Raw genomic sequence first — 14,809 nt, 5'->3', positions numbered from 1 at the left:
TTCGAGATAAATACATAAGTCGTTTGTGTATAACGGTAGGCGAAATGAGAGAACTACAGCGGGAGAAACGGTGCACGTAGGTCGGGAAATAATTAACGAAATGCATCGTTGGCCCTCTAGCTCGCTATAAATTCTCATGTTTTCCGAACGCTGGTGGCGGGTGGGTATTCAGGGGCTTCAATTCATACATTCTCTATGTAGGAGCTTGGCGCGGGATTTCGGTTAACACTCTCGGTCGGTAGAGGCCGAGGTAGACTAAAAATCTGTGTGTACATGATGAGAAAATCGAAAATCGGCAACACTGCCACCAACATCCAAGTATGCACAATCGAGGTTCACACGGTGCATATCGCAACGAGAGAAATTATTGTGACTAGAAGAGTCGGAGCGAAGGGGTGCGGTTTTAGTTTGGCTATATGTATATGAATGTGCGGGTAAGTGGGTGTGTGTTGCGACCACAGACGAAAACTACGTAAATTATTAATGCCGTTTGACTTTATGCCAACTATACACCCTTTGGCCTCTCCACTAGTCTCTGATCTACGGAGAATAAATTTTCATAGTACGATGCGCTTCCCACTCACTACTTTGCTCCATTCGTTTTCCGCACCTTTTGTTACGATAACATATTATTCTTAATCTGAAACTGATATTTTTATGGGAATACCAACGACTGTTACTTCCATTTTTTTGATAATAATAATAGTTTTTAATATAGGTTGATTTGGTACTGTGTTATTATGTCTGACGACGAAAAATAGGATATTATTGCAATTTTTGATCATACATAAACAAGAAAAAAATTGGAAAAATCAACAATAATATTTTTTAATGTCGAAAAATTAAATTTGGTTCAAAACTTATAATTTAAAAATTAAGTCTCTAGTAAAGAGAAGATTACGTCATCATACGCCACCTGTCGGAAATTTTTTTCACGAAATTTGATAACAAATAAAATGAAAGAAAATATAGACAAGTACTATTAATTTTTTCTGAAGTGGGTGAAAAAATAATAAACGTAAAAAATTAAATTTTTTGTATTTTTCTTGAGATACATTGAAATTGATAAAAATTTTTTCACGTAAGATTCCCGCGGATAATAAGGCCTGTCGGGTAATAATTGGGAACAATTTTCTCATTCGAGCAATTTCAGATAATTTAAAAGTAAAATAGTAATATACAATCGGTTTGTGATAAAAAACTTTTTCAAAAATTGACTTATCAGGAAGTTTTTTTTTTCAAAATTTTTTTTATTAAATGTTCTTTTTGAGAAAAAACAGAAAAAAATTATTCAAACCTATCTTCATCGTTATTTTTTAGATTTTCCAAAAAAACTCCGAATTTCTAAATGATAAACATTATTAATTTTTTTTTCTTTTTTTCAAATAAAATTTTGACATTTTCTACAAATATCCTAAAAATTTCAGAAAGGTATTTTTTCGATTTCTATTTTTTTTCAATTGAAAAAAAAAAATTTTTTTTCATGTCATAAATGAATTTTTCCTATGTCACATGGATATTTCTATCATGTTAATAAAGAAAAAATTCCTATGTTACCATTCAAAAAATTCCTATGTTTATAGAGTCATTACAAGTTTATAGAGTCCCAATACAACGTTCCTTGTCTTCTATATTTCATCATCCTAAATATGCTAAAGTAGCGCAGAAGAATTCCTAAAAAACGATTTGAGTAAATGGTAAACATTTTTTATAATTTTATATTTAATAATTTAAAATCATTGTTCTAATTTTTATCAACATCTTAAAAAGTATTGTTGCTCAATTTAAGTGATGATTGATCTCTAATACCAATTTTATCAAGTATAGTGTTACGTTCCCAAATTTTGGGTGTAATTAATTTTTAAATTTAAATAATTTATTTAAATGTCCAGATTTTGACCTCGTTAGGAAGTCGATAGACTCCAGGTGGGTCATGTCACTGATTTATCCGCGAAGTACTTTTTAAATATACATAATTTAATAATTCTCATTTTTAATTTATAAATAAAATATATTTTAATATTTTACTTTTGTTTTACCTGCCTACAGGTAGATAATGAAGGGGAATGGGTAGAGTGCCTGAACGCTGGCTAGCGCTCTGGGCAATTTCACCAGGGTGAGAACAGCTAATAAGCGCTCTTACCCTGGGGGTAATAGTTAGGATATTTTTGGATAGGATACCCGAACGCTGGCTAGCGCTCGAGGTAAAGGAACCAGGGTGAAATGCTGATAAGCGCTCTCAACCCTGGTTGAAGGTTTTAATAAGTACCCATTTTAATCGATTGACAATTAAAAAAGAAGTATTTATTAATAAGGAATTGGCAGGTTCAGCCTCGGACCAGCAGAGATTCCTCCTCTGCTAAGTCCTCGGACTGACTGTTCCAGAGGAAGTCTGGAGACAGAATGTGTCATGCAATAATAATTACAATGAGTTTTATAATGAATTTAAGCAACGTTGCATCTCAGGTTACCCTATGAGAACATCAACGCAGTCCAAAACCCACAACGTAGGCTGTTTAGTCTACTAGACTGCGTTGACGTTCTATAAATCTGTTATCTCGAGGTATTTCCGTTACGAAATACCTCGGATAATAATTAAATGATTTAAATAATTATTTAATGATTTTTAAAACAGATTTATAAAACTTTAAATAAATTTAAAATTTACGAGAACGTAACAATAGTATAACTATTTCCAGTATGTATAACCCTTAGGCCTTATTGCCCTACCGTAGTAAAATAAGGCCAATTCGCAAGGTTTTTGAAAAAATTTAATTTTGTGTTTGTTTATGATGAAAATTACCATTACTCCATTATATTTTGTGGCTAATGTATTAATTTAAAAATTAATGATACATTGCAATAATTAAATGCAATATTTTCGATTTTTTTCAAAATATCCCTTAACTAGGCCTTATTACCCGCTCCGGTACCTTAGTCATTGGAATTCGCCGCCGCTTAAATTTCTTTACAGAAATCTGCTTCAGCAATCCCTGAAAGCTTAATTTACATTACTATTCAAGTCTGGTATTGTTATAATCTGAACAATAATAATAATTGGTTAAATGCAATACAAGTTAGTTTGCAAGATAATAAATAAGATTAAAGAACAATTAAAGTCGAAACCTGTAAGTCAGTTAGTTACTCAGCCTCTAGCTTGTTGGGTAAGTTTCTGGCTAAGCCGATTCCCAGTACTGCGAACCAGTTGCACTAACAGATAACGCTAAGACTCTGATAAAGTTTCTCTAATTGGCGATGGCCGTCGAGAATTCCGAAAAATATTTATTACGAAAATCCTCAGCGTTTTACAAAATAAACTTTCAGAAAAACAGGAAATTCGATATTCGATTATGTTGCGCAACACATAAAGGAGCAAAAAGCTCCTTAATGGGCTGGGGATTTCCTGGAAATTGCCGTGGAGCATCGACATCGGTGCAACGTCAGACAAAAGTACCTCCAGATAAGTTTAATCCAGAAATAACGAGCTGCCGTAAACCTCGCCCGGAGGATTTGTCCCGAGAAAAATATCTCCAGGATAGACGTAAGCCTGATAGTTTTTACAATAACTTCAAGGCGTACCTTCTCTAGCAAGCTCCCTGTGTATACTCCAGTAATTATTTCCCGAATCCACAACTGTATAGTGCATAGAGTAACACCCGGTGTTTAGTAACACCACCAGTGCGCCCTCGTAGGACAAGGAAAATGATATTTACCAAACAGAAGATCCCTCAGGCTCACGTAGAGCAACAGCCGACACAAAACAGGTGAGATGTCCTTCCTGTCATCCTGCCTGATATTTACTTATGGATTATCGTTATATTGCCAAGATAAACGGGGTAGAGGGAATTCCCTTCACGTCATCAAATTGGTAGACTGGACGTTGTGCCAGAAGCTTTACGGAAAAACATTTGTTTAGAATTTACTGATAAATAAATAATGAAAATTATAGGATTGGGTTTTTATAGTTAAATTTAGTATCATTAGAAACATATCTAAATACATAATTAAGAAATGACCTTGTATCTCGTGAACTATTGACATTTTTGAAGATATAAGCTCATCCCGACATTACACTCATCGAGACCTTTCATTTGAGTACCCACATCAATTTTTCATATATTCTATATATAATATATATATATATATATATATATATAGGAGACTTTCTATAAATATAGTCACTCATCACGATATCTCTGGAACTATAAGACCTAGAGACTTGAAATTTGGCAGGAATATTTCTTTCGCCGAGTAGAGGTCAGCTAAGAACGGATTTTACAAAATTCCACCCACAAGGGGGCTTGCGGGGGCGTTAATAATGAAAAATCCCCGTTTTTAAACTATAGCTCCTATCGACTCCAAATTTGGTAGGAATCTTCTATAAGAGATGTAGAAAAAGTCTATGGACAAATTTTACGATAGTTCATCTCACAGGGGTTTGCGAAGGTGGGTGTTAACATTAAAAATTTTTAATTTTCAAGCTATAGCTCCTATAGACTCCAAATTCTCATTTCAAATTTTTTTCTTCGTGTCAATTATTATTCATTTTTGAAAAAAAAGCCACGCAAACATTATAATGATTGCACATTGACAGTTACAATGAATATTAGCTGGAATAATTACATGGATAAAAGGTATATGCTAATTCGATGAAATTTGGAATTTGTAAAAGTCAAAACAATACTCTAATTAAATTTCAAGTTTAGATCTAAAAATACAATTCTATAAAATGCCCAGCGAAGGGGGGCTAATTGACTTCATAAATATTATTATCCATTATATCTGTGATATTTTGCGACTAATTGTTAAAAAAATTGTAATTAGATCAGGATTTGCAGAATATCTCAAAATTCCTGTCAATTTGGTAATTTTTCCGAAAAATTTGTTTCCATCCAGAAGCTCAGCCAAAAGCAATGACTCTAACTATAACTCCGACCCTAAAGCTTCTTGAGTTAAGCCCCACCTTAAGTGTGTCTTTGTAGCGGTCGCCAAAGAAGAATCGGGGGTTTTCCAGCATACCGTAAAAGAATGACCGACTATAAAGCCTTTATGGAAAATCTAACCCGGGGATAAGATAGTGATGCTTTTTAGAGTTTGATCCTTTAAAGGGAAATTCAAGTTCTTCCTTTGAAGAAATTGTGTTGTTTCACATGAGAGCAAGGGCTGAGGGTGAGGCCAGTCATGGCCGAACCAAAGCGGTCGGTTGGCATAAAACAGCAATTGACTTTTGAGAGCAAAAGGATGTAGGTCTCCGTCGTAGAGCATTTCGGAGGACAATGGACGTCACGCGCGAACGGGTTCGCCGTCTGATTACCAAGTACTTGCATTGAGCATTGAGTTTCGTTTGACTGGACACGAAATGGACTGTCGTCGGATCTGAATTTACTGGAGCCGGCCTCCGGAACCTCCAGGCTGAGTTGGTGGAATTGCCAATGACTCGACTCAACAACTACAATGACAACGACCGATCACCAAAACCTCCAGTCAGAGCGACTTATCGATGTCATCCGTAATCCGCAAATGGATTCTAGTGTCGGAGTTGAGTTGCCCAATGCAGATATCGATGTGTATTGCAGTTTAATATTACTCGTGTCAAGTCAATATTGAGCTTTCGACTACATGATGAAATACCTGAATTCACTTCCGACGAGTTTTAGTCCTACTTCAATATTGAACGTACTCAGTTCCATTTGATCGTTAGCTAATTGCTTTAAGCTACTATTTACTTTATGTTTTTTAAATTTTACTTTTTTCTGAGAATCTGCAACCATACAATGTTAAAAATTTGCATGGTCGATGATTATTGATTGATTGAATGCGTCAGAAGTAAAATTCACTCTGAAATTTTATTTATATTCTTCATGGAAAATTTCTTCAAGTGGGTTATTCATTTTTTAATTGAATTAAAATTTTTATTTACAAAAAATTGCATGAACATTTTTTTTTATTTCTACAAGCTCTTTCAATGAATTCTATTGATAACAATTTATATTGTAAAATATCGTAAAAATTCCTATCTTTAATATTTTCCGATTACAATCGATATTTATAAATTTTTACGATGGAATATTATTATTAATTTTATAGGCTTTATATTCTAGAATAAATTTTATTTTTAGCCCTTAGATTAATTTTTACTGTCAAATCTGGTTCATTTTTTAGTAATTTGATTTTACTGTAATTTTTTAAAAAATAATTATTAATCTTAATTTTTTACGTTTATTATTTTCAATCCACTTCAGTAAAAATTGATAGTACTTGTCTATATTTTCCTTCATTCTGTTTATCATTAAATATAGTACAAAATATCTCCGACAGGTGGCTCACGATCGCTAAATTTTCTCCCTGCAAGAGACTTAATTTTTAAACTATAAGTTTTGACCAAAATTTAATTTTTTGACTTTAAAAATATTATTACTAATTTTTTCAATTTTTTTCTTGCTTATGTATGATTAAAAATCTATTTTTGACTGTCAGACATAATCACACAGTAGCAAATCAACTTATATTAGAAACTATTATTATTATCACAGTAATGGAAGTAAAAGTTTGCATTTCCATATAAATATCTGTTTCAGATTACGTATTACAGTACTTGTCGATATTTTCTTTCATTTTATTTATTATTAAATTTAGTTTAAAAAAATTCCGATACGTGGCGCATGGTGACTTAATCTTCTCGTTACTAGAGAGTTCATTTTTTAATTATAAGTTTTAAAGCAGAAAATCTATTTTTTATTCAATTATTGGTAATTTTTTTTTCTTATACATTGAAAATCAATGATACATTTCAATACGTCATTGCATTCCATGCATCATAATTAAAATAATTGCAATTAAATAAAAAATCGCAGAATGTCCCGTAATTCTTGTAATTAAAAAAAAAAAAAAAAACAATTCCTTCCGTGTATTCTTGTTATCATGATCGAATCAAGGAGCAAACACTCTCCCCTTCTTTACACGATCGAGAGTCGCCACGTATGATAATGGCCGAAGAATTATGATGCAGCTCTTTGTGATAGTACGAACAAGGCATGAATAAAGCAGCAGTAACTGGAGGGCCATCCCAACACATATGAGCCCAGGAGTATGAGAAACGACACAGCAATCCTGATGACGCCGGTAGGATCCCGGTGTGGGGCCGGGACGCAAAGCACAGCCCGGAATTTTAAATTCGAATTAGCCCCCTCGTACCCTGACGAGACTGGTGGGAACAAAGCTCGGCGAGGTATTAAGCAATTACCGTGGTACTGAGGGTTGATTAAAAGCCGTCGGATAAGCAAAAGAGGTGGGCGGTACTTACTCCGGGAAAATGAAATTTAAAACACTGAGATAAAATAAAAGCTGGTTGTTTTCCGAGCTGAGTGGGAGCTAATCAAATTGATGGATAGAATAATAAGTATAAACAGAGCATTTTCTTTGATAACTTCCTCTGAGCTGAACAGTGAACAATAAACCACTTATCCTCGATCTTTCATATTGCGGATGATAGTAATGTCGATGGTGACATTACTCCGTTTTATAGTCAGTGTTTAGCATGCATGTGGTCATTTCTAAGCTTCTGATACTGGTAATACTCCGGTTGATGGTTATGCCAAGTGCTTTCGGGGCATGAATTCGAATGAATTGAATACATTACCAAACTATAATGCCTTATGGTATAGAACTACAAAGAGATAAAGTATTAATTCGAGGAACAAGGAAGAGGCAACCTCACGCACGGTTGGGTTGCCATCGATATGTCAACATGTCGGAAGCGTCACGATTCGAATGCATTTCACGGTTCCGCGATTACGAAAATTGGCTCGGGACGTAACATGGAAATATGCTGCCCCTTTTCAAAGTTTTAACTTTTACGGTGAACAAGATGAAAAAGCAAGATATTGGAAGGACGGAATTATCAAAAAAAGTAACGTTGGATTTGGCTTCGAGGCATCGGTGAGCAATCTCGGTATTTCCACTGGTATGGATCTTCTGATCGCCTTAATTGGGGCACATTAATTACAATGCCATGATTACTACGCCTGAGAATTGATAACCGAGCATGCCGGAGCGATTGGATTATCTTGGTTGGTAATGTGCGAGGCACGTTGACGCTACTTCCTAAAGGAGTATTAAATTAATCGGTGATATTCTCACTCATCCTAATTCCAACTGATCTACTTGTGCACACTTGATTTAGTAAATACATTATTTATTATATCACAATTGTGTTATAGATATTTGAAATTTTATGTCAAGCTTAATACTGGCATATCAAATCATAAAAAGCCTAATATTTACACATCAAGCCATATAAAGCTTGACATGAACATGTCAAGCCATATAAAGATCGATAGAAACATGTTAAGCCATATAAAGCTTAATATGAACATGTCGAGCTTATTAAGGACATGTTAAACCATATTGAACTTAAAATTGACATGACAAGCCATATCAATTTTTGTACGGACGTATTATGTCATGTTGAGCTTTAATATGGTCTTATCAAGCTTTATAAGAACATGTCAAGCTATATTAAGCTCAACCTTGACATGACAAGCCATATAAAGCTTTATACAGGCACACCAAGTTTAATATTGACATATCAAGCTATAGTAAGCTTAATATGGATCCATCAAGCTTTATATGGACATGTCTAGTCATATTAAGCGTTTAAGGGACATATAAAGCCTAATATGGACATATAAAGCTTTATAAGAACATGTCAAGTGATATCGAGCTTAAAATTGATATGATAAACGATATCTAACTAAGTACGGACATATCGTCTCGTGTTAAGCTTAGTGTGGACTTATCAAGCTTCATATCGATGTATCAAGCTTCATAAGAACATGTCAAGCTATATCAAGCTGGTCAGTGTTAAGATATCAAGTGATACGAAGCTTAGTATTAATATGTCAAGCCATATCATGGTTAATGTTGATACGTCAAGCAATTCTAAGCTCAATATTGACATTGTAAGCTATATAAAGCACTATTTCGCAAGTTTGACCTAATATCGCTAATTTGCCTATCACATAGTCTTAGGTTATATTTAATCCGAACAAAAACAGTTTCACTGTAAAAAATTGCGCCAAGTCCACGTTCATAAAACTCATCTCAATAACATCTGCACTTTGCAAAAAAAATAAGACTCGTTACAATAATTTTCATTCTATACAAAAAAAAGTTAAATACAAAAAAATACCAAGAAACCGTCATAATGTTGAAAAAATTGAAAAAAATTTGTTGAAAATTTAAAAATTAAGAAAAAATTTTCTTATCGTACTTGGCGCGCGTCATTGAGCACCCCAAATTTTTTCAGGATACATGAACATCCTTTTAATGTTTCAACATTTATAAGTAAGTCAACCTATAAAATGCATAAATGTAATTAATGAAATATTATTTTATGATACGTTTAACAAAAGTTAGGTAAAATCAACATGACATACGTATTTTATTTGAAATTTTTAAATTCTCCGCCCATCGTTTATGATTTCAATAAAACGCCCTCTCCTGTTCGGTTATGCAATTTGCTTACAAGTGAATATGCCTGCATACATTGACTCTGTCGTGGAATCACTGCGAAAATTGAGTTGATTAAAAAATAAAACGTATGGCCGACTAAATTGAGAAAATGCGGTGTGATTGCCAATCAAAATGTGTTAATTACAATTAAACGAAGCATGATCAAGTTTCTTCATGAAAGCTTAATGACGGAACTGAAAAAATTGAATTAAAAAATTTTGTGTTATTTCAGATATCTTCACCAGACTACCATATTGACAGATATTTTCACTAAAAATCTGAAAAAAATTTTCGAAACGGATTTTTTCACTGAAACTGATATTAATCCAGTAAGCAGTGTTTTTAATTCGTTGAGTATACTTCACTGATGTGAATCTATAAACATAACAATGTATGAAATCATATATTATATAATTAGAGCTGATAAGATATAATATATATATATATATATATATATATATATATATATATATATATATATATATATATATATATATATATAAAATTATACATATTTACATTACATAAATTCAAGCGAAATCGTTTTTTCTCGGGTTGAAATTCGTTCCAAAAAATTTGGGGTACTCAATGACGCGCGCCAAGTACGATAAAAAAATTTTTTCTTAATTTTTAAATTTTCAACAAATTTTTTTCAATTTTTTCAACATTATGACGGTTTCTTGGTATTTTTTTGTATTTAACTTTTTTTTGTATAGAATGAAAATTATTGTAACGAGTCTTATTTTTTTTGCAAAGTGCAGATGTTATTGAGATGAGTTTTATGAACATGGACTTGGCGCAATTTTTTACAGTAAAACTGTTTTTGTTCGGATTTCATATCTTTTTGTTAAGTGTAATTTTTTGCTCGCCTCTTAATTTTAAAATTGAACTTTTCCCGCACAAAATTAGAAATATGTAAATAAATTAATTAATTCAGGTAAAGCTATTATCATATAAAAGGTTATTTGTTCGTTAATTTTGAAAATCAAATCCTAACAAAAAAATTAAAATTCTGTTTCTCTCATAGTAGCTAGTAGCATTAAAAAACTTACCGTGACTGACCCGTGTAAACTCTTCGGTTTCAATCAATTAACTAGCTTATCAATGGGGATTTTAAATTTTTTATGTATATATAGTTAAAGTTTAACATTTTTTTGAATTAAAAAAGTTATTAATCTAGATTTAATGCTCTACTACACATTAATTTAACAATAACAATAATTATTTTGGTATTGATAAACAATGATAATGATACTTTTAACATCAATTTATCATTATCGATATAATAAATTTCATTTTTATAATGATTATTATTGTTATTGTTACAATGACATTATTGTTAATAAAGGGGACAATGCATCATACGCATAATTGTAATACCTATGGCCTAAAAATTACAATTATTTGAAATCCGATCGATTGAATAACAATGCCACCTACAGGCAACGACTACAAAGTCGTAGAATGTGTACACTATCCAATGAGAATTGCCTAAATCTTGAACTGCTGGCCTGAAGGAAGAAAGTAAAACTCAAACAATCTTTAGCCTGTTGTGTATTTAGTCTAGTTAATAAATGAAATTCAATAGAAAGAATAGGTTTGAAAACCATCCACATATGAAGTTGTTTGATAGTTTGTTCTAGAAATTTTGTATTTATAAAGTATTTTAACATTCTTAATTTCAAAATTAAATTTCCCGCGCAAAATTGAAAATTCATAAATGAATAAATTAACGCAGGCAAAACTATTCTAATATGATAGGTTGTTTATTCATTAATTTTGATAATCAAATCCTAATAAAAAAATTGAAATTCTGTTTCTCTCATAGTAGCTAGTAGCATTAAAAAACTTAACGTGACTGATCCGCGTAAACTCCGCGGTTAAAAGCGATTAACTATCTTATTAATAGGGATTTTACATTTTTATTTATATACAGTAAAAATTTTAACATTTTTTTGAATTAAAAAAGTTGTTGATTTGGATTTAATACTCTAATACACATTAATTTAATAATAACAATAATTCATTCAGTAATAATAATGATAATGATATTTTTAACCTCAATTTGGTATTACCGATATAATTAATTTCAGTCTCATAATTTTTATTATTAGTGTTATTGTTATTATGACATTGTTGTAAGTAAATGACACAATACACCATGCGCATAATTGTAAGACTTTTCACCTAAAGATTACAATTATTTGAAATCCACTTGATTGGATAACAATGCAACCTATCGGCAATGACCACAAAATCATAGAATGGTACACTATCTAATGGGAATAACCTTTGATTATGATTGTTCATGTACAAAAAACCTTTGTTCCAACTTCAAATTGTTTATTTCTTGTTTAATTAACATTTTTAATAAGCTGAATATTAGTATTCTAAATATTTGCACTGCGCATGCGTCAACTTTACGTTTAGACTTTCAGCGCGGACTTTTGAAAATTATATTGACCAGCACAGTGATTAGAGTAAGTCTATTTTTCTTGTAATTTCAATTATAGAGGTCACAGGACAAAAGGGCAACGTGTAGTTTTTAATAATTTTATAATAAGTTTTATTTTAATAAAGTATTGAAATTTTTTTTAATTTTTATGGATTTTTTTTTTTTTTTTTTTTTTTTTTTTAATAGTTCGTAGAATTCATGAAAATAGAATTGATGAAAAAAATAAAAAAAAAAAAATGTACATGCATTGATTAACAATTCTCTCGATATTTTTAAAAAATTTAGAATGAAATGAATATTTATTAGTTATTTATTTATTTACTTAATGACATTGATATTGGCTAACGTCTAACAATTTTTTTTTAATTATTTGAATTAATTAAATAGTAATTCCTAAAAAATTACACTCGTAAATTTTTTAATTTTTTACACATGAGACGTGCTTGTCACTATAATTTTCAAAAGACCGCGCTAAAAGTCTATATACGTAAAGTTAACGCATGCGCAGTGCAAATATTTAGAATGCATACATACAGCTAATTAAAAATGTTAAACAACAAATAAAAAATGTGAAGTACAAATGTTAAATATACATGAACAATCAAAAATAGAGGCTTGATGACCCAAATTGCTACCAAAATATTAAAAAATGCGACAGGGGGGCTAACTTAAAGGTACATTATTAATAAATTCTTTTTAAAATAAATAAATGGAGAACGATCAAATGTTGAGAGTGAATAATAAAGAACAAACGAAAAGTTGAAAACGTGATAGAAAAAAAAAATCAAAAATTAAAAGAAAAAAATTTGGGGTTCTAACTTCAGTGAGCTATCCCGTTGAATCTACAGTTTATGTAGAAATAATTCCAGTGCACTCTGGTGGTTGTAGATGCAAGCTGTGAATTAACTTTTTTCAGTGTAGTTGCGTATCTATAGTAAGATTACTACACATTTTTATTTTATCTAGTCTGTGGCGGTGACTTTTCTCCTTTTCTCCATGAAAAAAAAGTCAGGATCGAAATTTCTGGGCTTACTATAGTTTGTGCTGATAAAATTTAATAATTTTAAGTGAATTAAATGTTATAATTGATTATAATTAATTAATATCAGTAAAATAGAGTATGACTTACTTTTATGATATATCATTTTGGAAAAAGGAGTACCATATAATTAAATAAAATTTTGCAACCTCGAAATACCATTCTGCTTACAGTAAACACAGTCGGTAGTCTGGCGCTCCGTTTACAACGGAATTTTTGAACGGAACTTGGCGCCAGATTCTACCGAATCTGTGGATCAAAAAAAAAAATTTCCTGCAAAACTTTATCAGACTAAATATGCACCTATTACGTATTTTATATTATCATGCTTTTACCAGACAATTTTATCCTGAGTATAAACAAACAAATATTCAAGTCCAATTGACATTGAAAGTTGGTTCGACTGAGAAGAAAATTTCCCAGGACAAGTATCGCTGCTAAGTAAAGGTGCTTGAGCTTATGGTCGCAATGGATAAAACAGCCTCGAAGAATAAAAAGTAAGGAAGACAAGTACCAAGTACCAAGAGGATGAGGTCGGACTCGTAACGCGACACTTGTGCTCTACGGCTTAAGTTTCATAACACCACTCCCAGGAAACTACGATACAAAAGATACTACGGACGTCGTATAATTTGCATATCGTCAGCTACTCTCCAGGCAGCTCCTTGTACCTGAATGAACATCCTTGTATAAGGTTAACTCTGGTAATTCTTTTGGTACTTTAATAAAGTATACTTATAGCTGAATGTGTCCTAAAAAATCTAAACATAAAAACAACAACAAGTGTTGAGGAGTTTTCTCCTCCCTGTAAGTTGATTAGCCACAAACAACTTTCCAGATTCTATAGATGTTGGATGATAAACTTTTACGGTGTAATCCACCCGAGTATAAATTTAATATAAGGGTTAGGGTTAGGGGAAGGCTAAGGGAGGGGGAGGAGGACAATGTATAAGAATGTTACGTTTTAAAATGTTATTTGCGTGGCGGAATGGAGATAAGGCTAACGATATTCTCTAGTCGACGATCGATATCAATTTAACTAGCCGAATAGGAATGGTGGCTGGGGAACTCGACCCTTATAAGGTATATCTGCCCATTCGGTATATCTGTCCCTTTTTACTTCGACGTTCACGAAACGTAACTACGTTGTAGACTCCCTCGACGACGCCGTTGGCCTAGTCCGGACTCATCCATATACATCGGGAAAATTAATATCTCGGGTTCGCGCGTTGAATAAACTCAGGACGAGGGTATAAGACCCGCCTGCCGGCGATCCCGACCCCTCGCCTCTTTTAGACGTCTATAGTTAGAGGTACTAAGTTCTCCATTGGCTACATTCGAGAGATCTTTTTTTTTTCAACCCGATAAATTTAAAACTCTTTTAGTTATCGGACGGCTATGCATTTCTTGACCTGGACGTTAGAACAGAAAACTCTGCATTAATTTCTTTGAAATAAAAGAATGTTCTGAATTTTATTTTTTTAGAAATTAATTAATTTTGGTGGATAAATATGATTGGTTGTGACCGTTGAAACTGAGAGCCAATAAAAATTAACCTACACTCTTATTTGATATTTGTAGATTACACATCACAAAACAATTGAATTTAGCCTAAAAAAATTAATATTGTCAACCAATACAAGAGAATTCTTTTTTTTTAATTAATGCAGAATAATCTCGAATAAATTTTAAGTGTATCTGATGGACGTTTTATAAAACAACACATAACTTTCCGGGTTTGATCAAGTATTTTGTTTAATATCGCCAGTAGCCATCTGCGCGCTTTTTAATTATTATTATTT

At 32.1% G+C, this 14,809-nt stretch overlaps 1 protein-coding gene and 1 long non-coding RNA gene across 2 annotated transcripts in view; one reads left to right on the top strand and one right to left on the bottom strand.

Annotated features, from left to right (window-relative positions):
* Positions 1-14,809, top strand: part of LOC141537969 (uncharacterized) — a 209,264-nt gene that overhangs the window by 118,860 nt on the left and 75,595 nt on the right. The gene's annotated exons all lie outside the window — the stretch shown is intronic.
* LOC141537971 (uncharacterized) lies at positions 9,549-9,840 on the bottom strand. The gene is made up of 3 exons (XR_012480987.1): positions 9,764-9,840; positions 9,659-9,707; positions 9,549-9,567 (listed from the first exon to the last, which is right to left on the bottom strand). It is a non-coding gene; the product is annotated as an uncharacterized LOC141537971 (long non-coding RNA).

The sequence above is a fragment of the Cotesia typhae genome, unplaced genomic scaffold, assembly GCF_013202065.1.
Source record: "Cotesia typhae breed Kobodo isofemale line unplaced genomic scaffold, CoteBio_Ctyphae contig_20, whole genome shotgun sequence".
Classification (NCBI taxonomy): Eukaryota; Metazoa; Arthropoda; class Insecta; order Hymenoptera; family Braconidae; genus Cotesia; species Cotesia typhae.
This window is presented reverse-complemented; position numbering and strand designations above follow the sequence as displayed.